This window comes from Diospyros lotus, chromosome 11 (assembly GCF_014633365.1).
Source record: "Diospyros lotus cultivar Yz01 chromosome 11, ASM1463336v1, whole genome shotgun sequence".
In the NCBI taxonomy this organism is placed as follows: Eukaryota; Viridiplantae; Streptophyta; class Magnoliopsida; order Ericales; family Ebenaceae; genus Diospyros; species Diospyros lotus.
Window position 1 is genome coordinate 15,427,047 of NC_068348.1, and position 20,171 is coordinate 15,447,217.

Below are 20,171 nucleotides of genomic sequence, written 5' to 3' on the forward strand. Positions count from 1 at the left end.
ATATGTTATCAATAGTTGTTAGATCGTTTGAAAAAAAAAAAAAAAAACATGTTTTTTTACTCGCAAAGTGTTAATGGAATTTTTACTGACCATATATCTGATAGAGCGCATATTTTCATATTATTTAGCCCTCATATTTAGTCTTTTTGCACGTTAGTTGTGTCATTTTATTCATCTTGATTTTGTTTTATTTTATTTTATAGGAATTGGGTTTTACACTATTTTATTTTATTTTGGACAGATTAGGGCTTCCTGGGTCATAAGGAATTTTGATGGCAAGAAGGGAAACAAGGAGATTGGAGACAAAGAAACAAAAAGTGTGCTGACAAATTTGACCTTCTGTGATTCTTTCAAATGTTTGGCCAAGTTATAATCCCAGAACGTGAATGATGTCTTCAGAGATATTGTATATGACTTCTTATTCTTTCTGGAATGGTATGTTTTGTCAAAATCCGAGTTCGTTTGGGCCTCCAAACATCGCTTCAAAGTCGGGACCAGATAGCTGGGTTAAATTAGGAAAGCTGCACAGACGCTGAATCTTTAAAAGGCCATAACTTGGGCATCCGATATCAAAATCAAGTGATTAAAAATCCAAAATTCATCTACTCTTCCTGATCTACAATATTTATTAAGGGGCCAAAGCCCATAACACACTTTATCCTATTCGAAATCAGCTGTGAAGTTTCGGTAACCTAGGGTTTCCTCCCTAAGCTCTATTTAAGCACATTAAGAGGCTATCAGGGATGGATAATTCTTTTCTCACATGAAAAGTAGCTAATTTTCCTTTTCTCCATTGTTCTTGTCAAGATGCAAGGCTAAGGATTTTGTAACCGGTTGCATGCCATACTCCTTATCCGCTTTGAATCTTTGGACGTTTTTGTATATCTGTTTTCATCTTTAATCTTATGGTTTTGTTTCTTTGCTTCTTCTCAAGTGTGTATGTATTTTATGCGATCGTATGAATGCATGCATGATGCTTGGGAATATTTGACTAATAGGCTCGATTGGGGTATTGGTTTACAAGAAACAACATAAACTTAGTGGGCGATTGTTCATGTCGGTTTCAAATCTGTGTGCTAAAAAAATTGAAACTAGTATATTGATTAAGAAGATCTTCTGTGATTTTTATATTTGTTTCGATTTAGTCTTCGACGATTGTCAAGCATTTTCTTTAGATCTGGGGATTAAAGATAAATAGGTTCTTTATATGGTGGATGATGATACCCGGGTAGGGAGGAAAGGTTGTAACTCGTTGCATCTCGATTTACTATGTTCTTGTTTATTTTGTTTTCTATTTTTTCATCAAAAAAAACCCCCCGTTTAGTCTTGTTTTGACAGATCCGTTTGAGGTTCGTTGGGAGATGACTTTGGGTTGTACCCTTATTACAAATCTGAATCATTATTCATCTAATCTATCGGTGTTCGACAGCCTGACCAGATTTTGGCGCCGTTGCCGGGGAACTGTCAAAACTGTTTCTGCCATAACAAGATTTGTTTTTCTGTTCTTTTGTTTCTTTTCTGTTCTCTTTCATTCTTTGTTGCTTTCTTTCTTTTGTTTTCTTTCTGTTTTGTTCTTTTGTTTCTTTGCTGTTCTTTTATTTCTTTGTTCAATCTTTCTATTCCTGTTTTTGTTTTTCTTCTCTGTTTTTCTGCCATAACCAGCACCCTTCACCGCGTCGACTATCTCGGAATGCCCTGATTTTTGGTGTCCAAAGGAATGGGGGTGTGAAGATAAATAGTCACTCCATGCGGTGAAGAGGGTGGTTTTTGGCCAAATTCCAACGTTTAGACCACTTTTAGGACCATTTTGTGTTTTTCAGTGGCTAATTTTGTGTGGTTTTTAGTGTTTTTAGGTCCCTCAATGTTTTTGTGTTGAAATTTTGTGAAAAACTGCATAAAAAAATCATCTAAGGGCTTCTTGATTGATATGTTTTGTGTTTTTGTGTTTTTGAGTTTTTGAGTTTTTGGTATGCATAGGCCATTTTGTGTGTTGTTTTTGTGCTGATCTTTAGTGCATGACCAGGTCCTCTAAGGGAAAATTAATTGATTTGGATCCTGAGATTGAATTAACCCTTAGAAAGAAAAGGGCAGAACTTAGATTCAAGGCTTCTACTACTATTGTTGACTGTCATATACCATCTGAGCCTATTCCAGAACATATCAACATGGCTGATAATGTAAACAATGGAAATGGAATTGGTAATGGTCATAATGGGCTTAATGGAAATAATGGCAACAATGGAAACCGTGCTCATTTAGATGGTAGAACCATTAGAGGGCTGGCTGCACCTGATGTGCATTACCAGCCTTTATGTATTCAATACCCCCAACTAGATGCCAACTTCGAACTTAAGTCTGGACTAATTCATTTGTTGCCTAAGTTCCATGGTCTTGCAGGAGAAGATCCACATAAACACCTGAAAGAGTTCCATGTTGTTTGCTCCACCATGCGGCCACAGCATGTAGATGAAGAGCAAATCAAGCCGAGGGCCTTCCCATTTTCCTTAGATGGGGCCGCCAAGGATTGGCTCTACTACTTGCCACCTGCTGCCATCACAAGTTGGGATGGGTTGAAGAGAGTATTTCTGGAAAAATTCTTCCCAGCCTCCAGAACAGCAGCCATAAGGAAGGAGATTTGTGGCATCCGACAGCAAGGTGGAGAAACATTGCACGAATACTGGGAGTGGTTTAAGAAATTGTGTTCCAGCTGTCCACACCATCAGATAAGCGACCAGCTTCTAGTCCAATACTTCTATGAAGGATTAATACCAATGGACAGATATCTTGTGGATGCTGCAAGTGGAGGAGCACTATCTGAAAAGACCCCAACTGCTGCCCAGGAGCTGATATCCAAAATGGCCCAAAATGCACAGCAATTCGGCACAAGAATGAACACTCCTACAAGAGGCATCAATGAGATTAGTGCTGTAGCAACCAATGACCAGCAAAGAATAGAGAACAAGTTGGAGGAGTTGGCTTTCATGGTCAGGCAGTTGGCATTAGAGAGAAAGCAACCTCAGCAGGTATGTGGAATTTGCTCCTTACCTTCACATGCCACCGACCAATGCCCCCAGCTGCAAGAAAACACAGAGTCAGTTGCTGGAATCTTTCCTGGTAGACCATTCCAGCAACACCATCAGTCACAACATAAGTATGATCCATACTCAGCCACATATAATCCTGGATGGAGGGATCACCCAAATTTCAGATATGGAGGGTCTTCAAATCAACCATTCCAGCAGCACAATCCATACCAGACTCACGACTTGCAGCAGCAACAATTTCAGCAGCCACAAAGATTCAATCATCCTCAAGGTCCAAGTTCCAGCAACCATGCCCCACCCAGCCCAAATCAAACTATGCAACCCGCACAACCACCACCCAAATCGGAACCTAGCTTGGATGATCTTGTCAAGCAACTAGCAGCCAACACACTCCAATTCCAACAGAGAACAGAGACTACCATTCAGAATTTGGAGACACAAATTGGGCAGCTAGCTTCCAACATAAATGAGCTAAGGAGTCAAGGTTCGGGGCAGCTTCCTTCACAACCAGTTGCCAATCTGAGGGGTAATGTTAGTGCCATCATGCTTCGAAGTGGGAAAGAAGTGATCATCCCAACCCCTCCACCATCATCAAACATGAAGCAGCATGTAGAGGAGCAGCATGTAGAGGGTAGCAATTAGCAGCAACCCTCCTCAATCCAAGAAGCCAAGCAGCCCAACTCCAGCCATCAAGAACAATGAGGGTCTTCCAACAACCAGCCCCTGCCATTCCCACATCGAGCAACACAAAACAAGAAAAGAGCAGAGGCCGAATTAGATAAAGAGATTCTAGAGACATTCCAGAAAGTGGAAGTCAATATACCCCTCCTTGAAGCCATCAGACAGATCTCCAAGTATGCAAAATTTCTCAAAGATTTGTGTACGCACAAGAGGAGATTAAGAGGGAACGAACAAGTCAACCTTGGGAGGAATGTTTCAGCTCTCATACAGCCTGCCATGCCAAGGAAGTGCAAAGATCCAGGGACGTTTTCCATTCGTTGTACTATAGGAGACATGCAATTTAGCAATGCTTTACTGGATTTAGGTGCATCCATTAATGTTATGCCTAACTCTATCTATGCTTCTTTGTAGTGTGGTCCTTTGAAGCCAACAGGAGTGGTTGTCCAGCTAGCTAATAAAAGCATAGCCTACCCCTCTGGAGTCTTGGAGGATGTCTTGGTTAAGGTTAAGGATTGCATCTTTCCTGCTGATTTTTATGTTTTAAATATGGAAGATGACAATTTGCATGAGCATGCACCTCTCATCCTAGGTAGACCATTTTTAAAAACTGCAAGGACTATCATCAATGTGCATGAGGGTACTTTTTCCATGGAATTTGCTGGTAGCACCATTCATTTTAACATACTTGATGCCATGAAATGTCCCCCTGAAGATCATTCCACTTTACAAGTTAACTTGATTCAATTGTTAGTTGATGAAGCATACACTAAGTCTTGTGATTTGATTGATACATTCCCCACTATTCATGACCTTCCAGATTCCTTCATCTGTCCTGATTGTAGTAATGAGAGTGATCCATGTGATGCATGTTCTGAGATTGCTGCATTTCTAGATAATCATGATTCTGAGGTTGAAAATGAGCATGCACATTCTGATCTTCATGGCTCCCCCATAGAGGATATTGTTTCGACTAACCTTGCTGCCATTGAGTTAGAGCCAAACAGGTTAGTCCCTTCATTACAGCAACCACCTACACTTGAGCGCAAGCCCCTACCCGAGCATCTCAAGTATGCCTACTTGGAGGATGGCGAGAAGTTGCCGGTCATCATTGCAAATAATTTGTAGCCTCACCAAGAACAGAAGTTATTGGCTCTTTTGAAACAACATAAGAAAGCCATCGGCTGGACATTAGCAAACATACCTGGGATTAGCCCTTCCATATGCATGCATAGGATTCATCTAGAGGAAGGAGCTAAACCTGTGAGACAGCCCCAGAGGAGACTCAACCCCACCATCCTGGATGTGGTAAAGAAAGAGGTAAGTAAACTACTCTCAGTTGGTATCATTTATCCTATCTCTGATAGCCAGTGGGTGAGTCCAGTGCAGGTAGTTCCCAAGAAGACGGGCATCACAGTGGTGCCTAATGAGAGGAATGAGCTTGTTCCAATGCAAGTACAAAATAGTTGGAGAGTGTGCATTGATTACAAGAGACTCAACCTCGCCACGAAGAAGGATCACTTCCCTCTCCCATTTATTGACCAAATGTTGGAGCGGCTGGCAGGTAAGTCACACTATTGTTTTCTTGATGGCTTCTCTAGATATTTTCATATTTGCATAGCACCGAAGGATCAAGAAAAGACCACCTTCACCTGCCCCTTTGGCACATTTGCCTATAGAAGGATGCCATTTGGTCTTTGCAACGCTCCAGGTACATTTCAGAGGTGCATGGTAAGTATCTTCTCCGACCTTCTTGAGCATTGCATGGAGGTGTTCATGGATGATTTCTCGGTGTATGGGACCTCCTTTTATGACTGCCTAGTTAGTTTGGGTCGAGTGTTGGAGAGGTGCATTGAAAAGAATCTTGTGCTGAATTATGAAAAATGTCACTTCATGGTAGAGCAGGGGATTGTCTTGGGGCATGTAGTGTCCAAGAGGGGTATAGAGGTTGATAAGTCTAAGGTCGATATCATTTCTTCTCTGCCTTACCCCACCTCTGTGCGGGAGATTCGTTCTTTTCTTGGACATGTAGGATTCTACAGGAGGTTTATCCAGGATTTCAGCAAGATTGCCCGTCCCTTGTCCAACCTACTCCAAAAGGATGCGAATTTCCAGTTCGACGAACATTGCAAGCAGGCATTTGATGAGTTGAAGAGACGCCTGACTTCCCCACCTATCATACAGCCACCCAATTGGGACTTGCCATTTGAGCTCATGTGTGATGCTTCAATTATGCAGTTGGTGCTGTTCTTTCACAACGAGTGGAGAAGAAGTCACATGTCATTGCCTATGCCTCGCTCACCTTGGATGCTGCTCAAGCAAACTACACCACAACAGAGAAGGAGCTTTTAGCTATTGTGTTTGCTTTAGATAAATTTCGCTCCTATCTTCTGGGTTCTAATGGCAAGTCCTACTTCAAGAGCTTTTAGCTATTGTGTTTTCTGACCATGCAGCCTTGAAATACCTATTGAAGAAGCCCGATGCTAAGCCCAGGTTGATACGGTGGATGCTCCTACTTCAGGAGTTCAATGTTGAGATAAAAGATAAGAGTGGGGCCGAGAACCTAGTAGCTGATCATTTGAGCAGGGTCCCTCCTTCTTCAGATTCCACAGTCATGGGCTCACAGCCTATCCGAGATGATTTTCCAGATGAGTTCCTCTATCGCATTCATGGTATTGAGCCCTGGTATGCAGATTTGGTAAATTATTTAGTCGCTTCTGAATTACCTACATATCTTAAGAAAGAGCAACTAAATAAATTTAAGAGTCAGGCTCGGTACTATGTGTGGGATGATCCCTATCTGTGGCGCATGTGTAGTGACCAGGTCATCAGGAGATGTGTCCCTGACCATGAGTTTGCATCTGTCCTTATTTTTTGTCACACACTTGCATGTGGTGGTCACTTTGGTCCCCCAACGTACAGCTAGGAAAGTTCTAGATTCTGGATTATATTGGCCTTCACTCTTTAAGGATTCATATGAGTTTTGTAAGAATTGTACACGTTGCCAACACACAGGCACTATATCACGTAGGAATGAAATGCCTCAACAACCCTTATTGTTTTGTGAAATCTTTGATGTTTGGGGCATTGACTTCATGGGTCCATTTCCTGTGTCATTTGGTTATGTGTACATTCTATTAGCTGTGGATTATGTTTCTAAGTGGGTGGAAGTTAAAGCCACCAGGACTGATGATGCTTCTGTGGTTGCAGATTTTGTTCGTTCTCACATATTTTGTAGGTTTGATATTCCCAGAGCCATCATCAGCGACCAAGGATCCCACTTTTGCAATAGAAACATGGACACCCTACTTCGCAAGTATGGGGTAATACACAGAGTGGCGACTGCATATCATCCACAGACCAATGGGTAGGCTGAAGTGTCCAACAGAGAGATCAAGCACATCTTGGAGAAGACAGTCCAGCCCAATAGGAAAGATTGGTCCAAGAGATTGGAGGATGCTTTATGGGCTTACCGTACCGCATTCAAGACTCCCATTGGTATGTCCCCATACTGGCTTGTTTTTGGCAAAGCATGCCACTAGCCAGTGGAGATAGAGCATAAAGCATATTGGGCGGTGAAGAACTGCAACATGGATCTAGCTCACGCAGGTGCCCAAAGAAAGCTCCAACTTCAAGAGCTTGAGGAGATTAGGATAGACACATATGAGAACTCACGCATCTACAAGGAGAAGACCAAGGCTGTGCATGACAAGCTTATTGTGAGGAAGACATTCGAAGTTGGCCAGAAAGTTCTGCTATACAATTCCCGTCTCAAGTTGATGCCCGGTAAGTTACGTTCCCGTTGGACTAGTCCTTTCATAGTTACTCATGTTTTTCCCTTTGGTGCAGTTGCAATCAAGGATGAGTCCAATGCAAAGAAATTCACAGTGAACGGGCAGCGGCTTAAGCCATTCTACGAGAGCTTTCAGAAGCATACTGTGGAGGAGCTGCATCTCCTCAACGCCGCCTACAATTGATAAAACTAGGCTGTTTCTCTCTCCTTACTTTTCATACTTGTCCTATACATGATTCTTGATGCATGCTTACATTGAGGACAATGTAATGTTTAAGTGTGGGGGGGGGGAGTTTTAGAATTAAAAAAAATAAAAAAATAATAAAAATAATAAAAAAAAAATTGCAAAATGAGGCAAATTGAGTTTGAAAGAATTTGGCATGTTTAGAAAGTCGATCTTATTTTTTTGGGCTTTCAAGTAAATTGGAAATGAGTTTGGCTTGGTGGGTTGATTGAGGTAGTCTTTGTGAGGATATTTGTGCTCATGCATGTTCTTTCTTATGATATGCGTGCATTCGCTAATTATAGGTATCACTCCAGAGCTTGTTTTGAATCTTTATTGAAGCTATCAGTGCTCATGCATGTGAAAAGATGATTAAGGCATTTTTTTCATTTTACTCGCAATTTTTCAACAAAAAAAAAAAAAGGATCTTTCCCCTTCTTTAGGTTGAAGAACATTCATTGCATCCCTTGATCATGGCAACATATTAAGCAAGTCCTTTGGAATCAAAAGAAAAATAGATAGAAAGGCCAAAGGCCAAGGTGAGATGGAGCGTAAAACGCACTCGCCAGGGTGAGATGGAGCGTAAAACTCACTCACAAAGGTTGGGATGGAGCGTAAAATGCACCCACCATTCAAAAACAAAAAAAAAAAAAAGTTCTATTTTCTGCTTGCTTAATAGTTCTTCATTGATCTTGGATTGTCTTGAATGTTTTCTTCCTAAGGTTTACTTTACTTTTCATTGTTATCTTCCTATCCTTTTCAGAGCCATGAATAAAAGTCCTTTTGATTTGCATGCAAAAAACATTGAGAGTGGAGATTTAGAAGATGAGCATATCTGGTAGTGGAATTGTGATTGAGTGGAGTGAGGCATAGCATTTGAGGAACTTGAGAGCATATTCTTATTCTATGAGGGTCTGCTTATTTTGACTCGTCTTGCCAAGTAAAATTGCCATGCTACTTGTTTGTCTGGGAAATGTAAGAAAGATGATCTTTGCGTGTTGAATTCCTATAAAACTTGTCATGCCTCTCATTTTGCATTCTTCACATCCCTTTTGTTATTGAGTGTTAGTGTCTAGTGTTTTTCCTAGGAGTGCAAAAGTCTAAGTGTGGGGGAATTTGATAGAGCGCATATTTTCATATTATTTAGCCCTCATATTTAGTCTTTTTGCACGTTAGTTGTGTCATTTTATTCATCTTGATTTTGTTTTATTTTATTTTATAGAAATTGGGCTTCACACTATTTTATTTTATTTTGGACAGATTAGGGCTTCTTGGGTCATAAGGAATTTTGATGGCAAGAAGGGAAACAAGGAGATTGGAGACAAAGAAGCAAAAAGTGTGCTGACAGATTTGACCTTCTGTGATTATTTCAAATGTTTGGCCAAGTTATAATCCTAGAACGTAAATTATGTCTTTAGAGATATTGTAGAGGACTTCTTAGGCTTTCTGTAATGGTATGGTTTGTCCAAATCCGAGTTCCTTTGGGCCTCCAAACATCGCTTCAAAGTTGGGACCAAATAGCTGGGTTAAATTAGGAAAGCTACATAGACGCTGAATCTTTAAAAGGCCATAACTTGGGCATCCGATATCAAAATCAAGTGATTAAAAATCCCAAATTCATATACTCTTCCTGATATACAATTTTTATGAAGGGTCCAAAGCCCATAACGCACGTTATCCTATTCGAAATTAGCTGTGAAGTTTCGGTAACCTAGGGTTTCCTCCCTAAGCTCTATTTAAGCACATTAAGAGGCTATTAGGGCTGGATAATTCTTTTCTCATGTGAACAGTAGCCAATTTTCCTTTTCTCCATTGTTCTTTTCAAGATGGAAGGCTAAGGATTTTGTAACCGGTTGCATGCCATACTCCTTATCCGCTTTGAATCTTTGGACGTTTTTGTATATCTGTTTTCATCTTTAATCTTATGGTTTTGTTTCTTTGCTTCTTCTCAAGTGTGTATGTATTTTATGCGATCGTATGAATGCATGCATGATGCTTGGGCAGATTTGACTAATAGGCTCGATTGGGGTATTGGTTCGCAAGAAACAACATAAACTTACTGGGCGATTGTTCATGTCGGTTTCAGATCTGTGTGCTAAAAAAATTGAAACTTGTATATTGATTAAGAAGATCTTCTGTGATTTTTATATTTGTTTCGATTTAGTCTTCGGCGATTGTCAAGCATTTTCTTTAGATATGGGGATTAAAGATAAATAGGTTCTTTATATGGTGGATGATGATACTCGGGTAGGGAGGAAAGGTTGCAACTGGTTGCATCTCTGTTTACTGTGTTCTTGTTTATTTTGTTTTTTGTTTTTCATCAAAAAAAAAACCCCCATTTAGTCTTGTTTTGATAGATCCGTTTGAGGTTCGTTGGGAGACGACTTTGGGTTGTACCCTTATTGCAAATCCGAATCATTATTCATCTAATCTATCGGTGTTCGACAGCCCGACCAATATCCTCTGTGCTTCAGCAATGCTCAAAAATCACTACCACAATACAAAAAGGATGACAGCATCAATCAAATCTATTTTTATTGGGGGTTCATAAATAAATATTATTTTTTACATTAATCTTTGAATTAGGATTTATTCATATTTGTAATCTTTCAGTTTTCTTCACCTAAACTCGTAATTAATGATTGACAAGTTGTGTTATAGTATATTGTTGAGCAGAAAAATGAGTATATAATGCAGTTTCAATGGCCAAGAAACAAGGGAGACTTTGGGTCCACGTCCAACCCCTCCAAAGTGACATCTTTCTTTCTCTTTTTTATGTTTTGTTGGATCGATGAAGAGTGGCCGACGAAACTGTGATGGTAATCTATCTCGCATAGGTCGCTTGTCGAACCTAACCACTTCCTTCTCCTATGACTGAACAAAACCTAACTATTACAAAATGGTATTTTAGACTGTTGTAAAATGTATAAAAGTAAATTTGAAACTTACTCCAGATGTAGATGCTTGCTCCTCATCGTGATGATTAGGATCTACCTGATCACCACCCCAGGACTGCTCATGAGCATGATCGTTGTGATTTAGGGAAATATGCGAGATGCATAGATGAGCACACAGTGCTGCATGCCCCCTCTCTAGTGCTGCCAACCCCCTCTCTAGTGATTCTTGCGCCCTCTCTAGTATCAGCAACTGTGTCCTCACCTAACTCATTTCCCCATCAATTCTCTGCAACATATCTAGAGTTTGTTTCAGTATCTCGGTGATTTACAAAAGGAAAATAAAAAATATATAAATAATTACAAAAAATATAAATTAAAAATATTATTATAATAAAAATCATACCCCTGCCTCTTATTGTCCGTGGTGTGAACTATCGGGGAATCTTGCCTCCTCCTTATCCTTCTCCTCCCCATTCTCCTCCTTTCCCTCCTCATCTACATATATCCTACTCACCTCGTCCTTGTCCCCGCCTTCCTCCTCATTCTCGCCATCCTCTTCCTCCTTTTCAACCCCCTTCCCCCGCCCCCAAATTTATAAACGTCGACCCCAACCGAGTGTTGAGGGTTAAAGGACCTCCAAAAATTCATTTCCTACTCAGCATCGATGGGCTCAAGCGTCGGACTGATTCCTCGTGCCTACAAAATTGTATTATTTAGATAGATATGATTTAAAAATAAACGAAATTTAGAGGTAGGTTGCACACTTCCTTTCTAAGATTGTCATCGTAATTTTTTATCTGTGGCCTTTTTTTGGATAACCATTTTCTGCATCTTGGAATGTCTGTATCGCATAGTCTGACGGCCCATTTATTTTGAACCCATGGGAACATTTCGTTCAACCACCACTGTAGAGAGCAGAAAAAAATGAAAATAAAAATTAAAAAACAAAATAAACATTTAGTTACTATAGACAAATCATATATAATAAGGAGAGAGTAATATATTACTGATTGTACCTGAAATACCCATACAAAACCATAAAGGTTGATTTTCTTCCCACTTTCACCAGTCAGTTTTCTTTCTTTTGTGGCCAACCGGATGTAATGTTGACTCTTATTGTAGACATACGTACCCCAAGGGAACACCTCAAATGCTTATAAATCCTCGGCTATAGTCCACACGAAATCATCCACATGTCCACGCTCATCCTGGCCCAACAAAAACATGTCTACCACAGCAATGTAAATCAGTTTCAGGGCATCCTCTGAAACCATGTCCTCTCTAGTACTATTAAGTAATTCAATGTCGTTTCCAATCACCCCTTTCTTATGTTGTGGAAATAGTCGAGCACGTAAACTCTCAAGCTCAACAGGTTTTGCTTTAAGGCTTTCCCTATCAATAGCCCCAAATCGAAGTCCACTAATAAGTATGAACTCCTGTCTCCCGTACCTGTATGGTGTGCCGCCAATCTCAAACCACATCTCATTGTAGCGGGCACCCGAAAATCTCACCTCCCTAAGTAGAACATGATATATCAATTGTGGTGCAGTTAAATAGAGGGACAAAGGCATCTCCAAGAAATATCCTAATGGGCCCTGTAGGAATCTATCCAATAACTTGTATCGGTTTAGAGCACAACGCATCGCCTCAAGGTGTTTGACCCCACAATGAGTAGTAACTTGCATTCCTGGTGGTAATATCCGGTGAGCATGAACATAAGTAAATTTAGTTTTTTGTTTAGCCATCTGTAAGAAAAAAAAAATACAAAAACAACAATTGTCTTAGCTAGTGACCATGTAAAAGCACAAGTACAAGCAAAAGAAGACCAATTGTAGCAGCCCGATCATCGCAACCCGAACCCAATCAGGCTTCGTTAGGCTGCAATAATCGGGCTTCGTCATAGCCCAACGATCGAGGGAGCCCAATTGGGAATCGGGCTTGGTCTCAGCCCGATCGGGCTTCGTTGCAGTGGGGCTTCGTTGCAAAAAGCCCGATCGGGCTTCGTTGCAAAGAAGCCAACTGATAGGGCTTCATTGCAGAGATGAAGCCCCATCGGCTTCCTTAGGGCTTCGTTTGGAATGAAGCCCATTCAGGCTTCTTCCCCCAGCTGGCTTCGTTGCGAATGAAGCTCGACTGTGGGGCTTCTTTCGCGATGAAGCCTAGTGGATCTCCATTGTCGCCGACGACGAAGGTTCGTCGGCGACCATTTCCAGCAACTTTAATTTTTTATCATTAAAATCACACAAAAAACTCTAACCTCGTTTAGCGAAGATGAGATCAACATCGATGGTAACAGTAATGGTCACAACAGCGGCCAAGTGGCTGTCACGACGATGGTTAGCTAGTAGTGAGAGAGATGATGTGGGTGGGTGAAATGGGTAATGGGGGGTAAGGGTATTTTAGTATTTGACTATTGTTGTGGTTATTTTTATTTCTTTCTAATTTTTTTAAAAAAATAATGGTCAAATCTGGTAAGGTGGTTATATCATGTAATTAGTTTGTTTGAAAGTACAAAAACATTTTTTTAAAAAAGAGTGGTTAAAAACGAATTTTATATTTGAATAGTGGTTACTTTTTGCCATTTCCACTATATTTATATATCAAGGGGATATGTATTATATTATATTATATATATAGCATGCACGCATGAATATATGGAATATATAAATATGTATTATATTATATTATATTATATTATATTATTATTATTATATATTTTTATATTAATTTTTTTAAACCTGCATGCAATCATAAAATGCATATTAATATTCAATTTAAACCAATTTTAAGACTAAAATAAAGGTGAAATTATAATAAAATTTTTACAAAATTGACTATTAATCAATATGTGAACCAAGTGAGGAATAATGAAATGCTTGGAAAGATAAATAGATCAAAGAACACAAGCACAAGAGAATATAAGGATTTATAGTGGTTCAGCTTAACCTAAACCTAATCCATTACCTTAGCTCCTCACTAAGGATTTTGCAAACAATCCATTAAAATATCTTACTTAACCAAGTAGGCCCTCTAGTCCAAGACTAGGAAATTACAAATCTCTTGCTTATATAAGTAAGCCCTCTAGCACCTAACTAGGTATTACAATCCCTTGCTTCAAAGAGCAAGTCCTATAGCACAATAAGTTAGGAAATACAAGAAAGATATAAAAGAGAGTTTCTAAAAATATACACTCTTAGTTACAATATCTCTCAATAAAGATACAAGACTTTAATCAAATGAAACAAATTTAGTACAAAGCCTTTGGGGGAAAAATAAAGCACAAATTCTCATAAGCTTCAAGTAAAATAATTTGCACTCTTTAGATCAACCCATTCCCATCCAGTAGCCTTGTCAAGTTCATCCATGACTTGTATTTATAGGCATCCCAAAAGATCTAAGAGAAAACTAGTCATTTGATACCGTTGGGATTTGAAAAACTAGCCTTTATGCTTTCTACGAAAAGAGTTAGTCAACAGAATAAAATAGATAGTTGACAGAATCAAGTAACAAAACAAGGGATAGTCGACAAATTAATACACTTAGTCAACATAATGAATTTATGAAATCTGTTAGTCGACAAAATGGAAAGCTTAGTTGACAGATTGAGACTAACATAGAAATTTATACAAAATAACTTAATGTTAGTCGACAGACCCTAAGGCCTAGTCGGCAAAATGAAGTACTTAGTTGACAGATGAAAGCAGTTAGTTGATAGAGCTAATATATCTATTTTCTTAGTTGACAAACTAAAAGAGTTAGTCGATAGAGTGAGGGACTTAGTCGACAGATGCAATGACTTTAGTCGACAGTTTGAAGGGTTAATCGACAAATGAAGAACATTTAGTCGACAGATGAACTTGATACATAAGTGTCCACATTAAAACATATTTACATTTCTTTAGTTTAAGTAAATGTCCCTATTTTCTTTAATTTATATTTTACCTTCCATTTACTTTAATACATAAATATAAATAAGAAAGTACACTCCATTTGGATTTAATAAAAATATCTAAAAAATCAAAATCCATAACCATAAGAAAATAGAGTTTTGGTTTTAGTACAAATTAGGGATTTAGCAAATTTATCACTCATAAAATGCATACCTTATATTTATTGAAAAATTCATTAAAAAACATTTTAACAACAATGAATATTAGTTATCAAAATACTGGAATATAGTTTTTCAAAATAAAATTATTTTCTTATATATTCCCTTATAATGCACTAATCTTCCAAACTTAGAAAAATTATATTAAAGGTAAAACATCCACTATCCAATTATTCAAAACCAATTTGGCGAAATCATTTAGGAGATTCTTTTAGATCTTAAAGCTTGTTTGTGAAAATCTCCATCTATAGAAAATTATTGATCATTTGGTTGTCATTTTCACAAAGGTACTTGAAATTGATTTTTGTTTCCAAATCATATTATCAATTTTGTTTTTCATCATCAAAACCAAATACAAGATAAACAGAAGAGTAAAACATCATCGATAATCCCAAGTATGTTTTGAGAAGAAAAGATATGCTTTGGGCTTCACGAAGAATGGATTTTACTTGGCCCAAGAGTATTTAAAGAGAGCACGACTGGACACCTACTTTTCTGATGTCATCTTCACAGGTGACAAGATAGGAGATATTCGTGGCTAGAAATTATTCGGGGACCCTAATCTTATATCGCCTAATGCATTTTTGAATGAAGAGGCAAAGGATCTCGACAAGCCTATCATTCCATGGAGCCCATATGTATCAGAGCCGGACACGCTAGCTGATGCAGGGACTTCTCAAGGGATGGAGGCAATAGGTGCCCTAAAGGACATTGAGTTCACTGATTTTGACTTTACAGAGGGAGCTCTAGTTCAAGAGAATGGTTTTCTTGAGGTTTTGATTTAGGAAAGACTTATTGCTACCCCTTCCCTATTTTACCTTTTTAGGATCATTATTTTTTTTTTAATTTGAGAACTTAAATCAGATATGAATAGAATGAGCATTCTTTTGGATTTGGTATTTGTATGATCCATTGGGAGCCTATCATACGCATGAGCTATATGAATGCATGGAGAATTAACAAGAAGAAAGTAGGAAAATAATTCAATTGTTACTGTCAAAGATGTGTTCGCTCTTGGAGCGAGGTCTTGATACCTATGTGCCTACCAGCATATAAAGACAACCAGCTCCATAGGTGGGGAATGCTGCTCTTTTCCAACTCATAAAGGGTGAATCAATCAATTATATATGAAAATTTATGGAAAGGACAAAAAAGGTAATAAAGTACTTTTAGAAGTAATGGTATACTTGTTGAGGCAATAGGGAATATCCGCCCCAAGACATATAAAATAAATATTCGTAGGTCCAAAGTAAGGCATGAGACATCTTGCATCTGACATAATCAAGGAGTACTACTGTTGCCACTTGCAACTAAGGGTGAGACGTGTGCGCAAGTCCACTGATCTGCCTTTTACCCGTCAGTCTTGTTCGTAGCTGGTATGTCGCCACTGTTCCCAGGGGCCATTCAGAAGGGAGGAAACGAACCCATAAAGTCCCTTAGTAGAAAGGTTTGGCCTCGAGGATTGGTACACAGTCCTAGGCGCCCTAGTGCAATAGAAGAGGTAAATTCTAGTGGACTTGCACAGAGGAAAAATAATTTCTTACAACCCCGTTCCTTCCACCAATTGGTGCATCGATGCATAGGGCTAGTGGAGTAATCGTTTAAGGGAGTAACCCTAGTCTTTGCTTCCAAAGACAATTAGACTATCCGAGATGCAAAAGCATTGGGCCCATAAGAGAGCTTTGGGTGGGACCCTAATGGCATGGAACGTGTTAATGGGCGTTCTATTTTGGTGACTTGGTTCGGTGGAAATTTTCCTAAACCACTTACGTTCGCGATTAAAATACCAGTATTTTGTCGAAGCGGTTTACCGGAGTGCCTACTTTCGCTATCATAAGGATTTGTCAAAGCGGTTTGGTTGAGTGTTTACTTCCGCAATCATAAGATTTTATCAAAACGGTTCAGGGGGATGCCTACTTTTGTAATTATAAGATTTTTTTGAAGTGGTTTAGTAGGATGCCTACTTCTGCTATCATAAGATTTTGTAGAAAAGGTTCGGTGGGATGCCTACTTTCGCTATGTAGGAGAATAAATATTTTTTTTTTAGTAGTTCGGCAGAATGCCTACATTCACAAGATGTATATTAGGGAACAATTCTTGAGGCCTAACATATGAAAGATAAAGATATCATTTTTTGATAATCAAGGTTTCGGTGTTTTTATTTTAGCAATTCGGATCCTTTCCTATGTTCGCTCTTAAAGGATGCCTTTGACAGACAGATGTTAAGATAATTCATGATGTTACAAGAATTTCACTTCTCAAAAATCTTGTTTATTCATATCTATTTGATTTTGAACTTGGGATTATAGGAGATGTATAGTGGGCTGAGCCTAAGGATTTCCATCCCCTTAGTTTCCTAGTCCGATTCTTATCCATTCCCTGAAATGCTACAAAATAGAGGATACAAACATATATGTGTTACCTTATATCTTTTACATCAAGGGATCATTTTGTTTTAGCAGTTCGGTACATCCGATATCATTTACCTTTGGAATATGGTGAAGGGTTATGAAAAACTCTTGTCGTAGCTGATAATGAGGCTTGAGTGAGCTAGGAAGGAACACCAAACACCTTCCAGAAAAGTGGGAGGAGACTGGTCCAAGAATGGTTGCAGAAAAATGCCACCACAAAGTTGTCTTCTTAGATCGACAGATTAGCTTTTGCAGGGCAGTTGCAGAAGGCACTGATAATTAATCTCCTCTCATTGGCACTTTGTGCAACTTTACCAACTCTTGCCTACCTTACTGCATTAGAATCTCCTTGAACTCAGAAAAAAAAAAAATCCAAGGAAGCTAGGTAGTTCGAGGAGGCATCTTCCCTGGCATGGAAGAAATATATCTGAGGGAACTGGCACGCCAGAGGGGCTGCCTCTTGAGTTCATAGAATGCTCTTGTAGACACATCCGAAGAGGTCTTTTCCCATTGAAGAGGCCTTCACAATCTTCATTCTTCACAATAACACTCATCCACGAGCGCTGACATTGCTAGGGAGGATAACCCCATCATCAAATACAAATTTGGGAAGAGACAATCTCCCAAACTTAGACTTCAAATATCCTCGGGCGCTCATCCTTGCTTCCCACTTGCTTAGCCTAAATCCCTGCTTTGATGAATAGCATGGACGCCTAGCAGAGATACAAGGTAGGGATGTGCGTTTTTCTCCTGAGGGTTGGCGTAATAGCGGGGGAAGAAACTTGGAAGGCACATAATAGTAGGAGAAAAACCTCACAACAAGCTCCCCATTGCCTTTCTAGAGGATTCAAAGCATGTCTCATTAGAGGCACTATAGGATGAGGTAGGAGCACAGCATGTTCACACAACTAACCCTTATGGTAACAGCTAAGGGATGGATTTTTGATCGATTCTCACAGATGGTGCCAAATTGTTATTGCCTAACTACAACAATTAAATTTATTTGTCTGAGGATCAGCTAGAATAGAGTCCTTCACCATGGCAGAGGGTCTAAGATGCCACAAGCAAGGTCAAACAAATTTGAAACAGGTTGGGGCCAAAACCCAATGAGGTAGGAACCCGAATGGGTACTTGAGGGCTTCTGAATGTGCTACCTGAATGGGTTTTGTAGAAAGAGAGATTAAGTGTCAAGACAAAAGTATGAAATGAGTCCAAGGGGTCCATGGAGCCAAAAGATCCCAAAAAGGGTCTATTTTCCTTTGAAGAGGCAAGTATTTATAGACGAAGTGGTGGGACCCACGATTGAGTCAGGAGACTCTTTTGGGGAGTGCATTAAAGTGGCCAGAGCGTCTGGAGAAGTCTTCGAGGTGGGACATCCCGATGGCTATCTCTGGGTGGCCCTAAAGGGGGCTTCGAGTCACCGGATGGCTTCAGTTCAGGAAACCCCAAAAGGTGTCCTTGGACTTGGGAAAAAATTAGGCATGCTAAGCTGATCCCATGGTCTGAGAGGCTTTTGTCCCATAGACTGTCTGGGGAAGAATAAACTTTGAAATTGCTTTAAAACTTAGAAGAATTGTAGGGCACCCCACAATAGTCTGCACACTACATTTCTAAAACATCTAACTGAAGTCTTACCACACACGGTTCACCCGAGAAACTAATTTCTTCCAATACTGACATGATCGTCGAAGGGCATACGAGGGTGAGGAATCCTCCTGTACCTTCTTACTTGTTCTTGTGGATGCAGTTTACCAAGAAAATAGGTTGTACTTTACCTAGAGTTCAAACAACCATTCTGCACGAGGAACAACTTGCTCGATATTTATCAGTTTACTCAGAATTTAGTAGTTGGCTTATCCAGGGCACCCTTATAGGTTTATCCGAACTTCGTTTGTTATTTGGAGGTTTCACTAGTTTACCCGGACTCCCTCATTTACCTAGTGTTCATCAGTCATCCAAAGGACATTCGTAGGCTTATCCAAAGCTTATTCACTTGTTTATCCGAGGTTCGCCAGTTTACCTAGGGTCCACTGATCTACCAAGGGTCCACCAATCTACTTAGGCCAGTTTACCTAGGGTTTGCCAATCTACCTGATGTTTGTCAGATTCACCTAGCTTCATCAGTTTACTCAAAAGACCTCTATTTGTCTAGAATCTAATTATCCCCTGATCTGAATCATTATTCCTTTTTCTCCTAGATAGCGGAGATTCCTAGATCTTGTTCTTGCAAGTAGACTATTGACAGTTTTTTTTCGCATAGCTCTATTGAAACCAAAGCATTCCTACTCTCACTACAAAACAATCGGCATTTAGTAGCTTTTTTTTCGCATTTAGCCGCGATTTTGAAAACCGCTGCTAAGTCAGCCGTCACGGAGTGTTTAGCAATAATTTTCAGCAGTCGTTGGACTAACTACTGCTAATTATATTTTTTGTGACAGTTTAAAAAATCGTCGCAAAATAAGTGATTTAGCAGCGATTTTTATAATATTTAGCAGCGGTTTCAAAATTGCATCTAAAATTAAAAAAATTAAATTCTTAATTGTCAAGCGCGCACGCAAGCGTGGGCGAGCCGCGCCGGGCTGCCCACACCTAGCCCTGCTCACACCCGTATGCGCCCGCCTGGCCCTTCCGCATCACATGGCGATGCTAAAAATTAAATCCCAACCTTCCCCTCCCCAAGTTTCAAACCCAGGATCTCTCCTACGCGCACGCGTGGGCAAACTGTCTGATTTGCGAAGCCTCCTTGACATATATGCGCATATATATATTATATCCTAATCTAACCACTAATTTTTTGAATTATATTTTATATTTTTAATATATATTAAAATATTTATTAATTGATTATTTTTTAAAAGAATAATGGAATAAATTAAAAATAAATTAATTTAGTTAAATTAAATAAATTAATTGATTAAAAAATAAAAAGAAGATTTTATATATTTTTTAAAAATTATTAAAATTTTATATATTAACATTTAAATTTTTAATGAATTTTGTGATTAATTTAAATTCAA

General features: G+C 39.2%; 1 non-coding gene across 1 annotated transcript; it reads right to left on the reverse strand.

Annotated features, from left to right (window-relative positions):
• Positions 1-2,618: 2,618 nt before the first annotated feature.
• LOC127813808 (small nucleolar RNA R71) lies at positions 2,619-2,725 on the reverse strand. The gene has a single exon (XR_008026214.1). It is a non-coding gene; the product is annotated as a small nucleolar RNA R71 (small nucleolar RNA).
• Between the last annotated feature and the right edge of the window lie 17,446 nt (positions 2,726-20,171).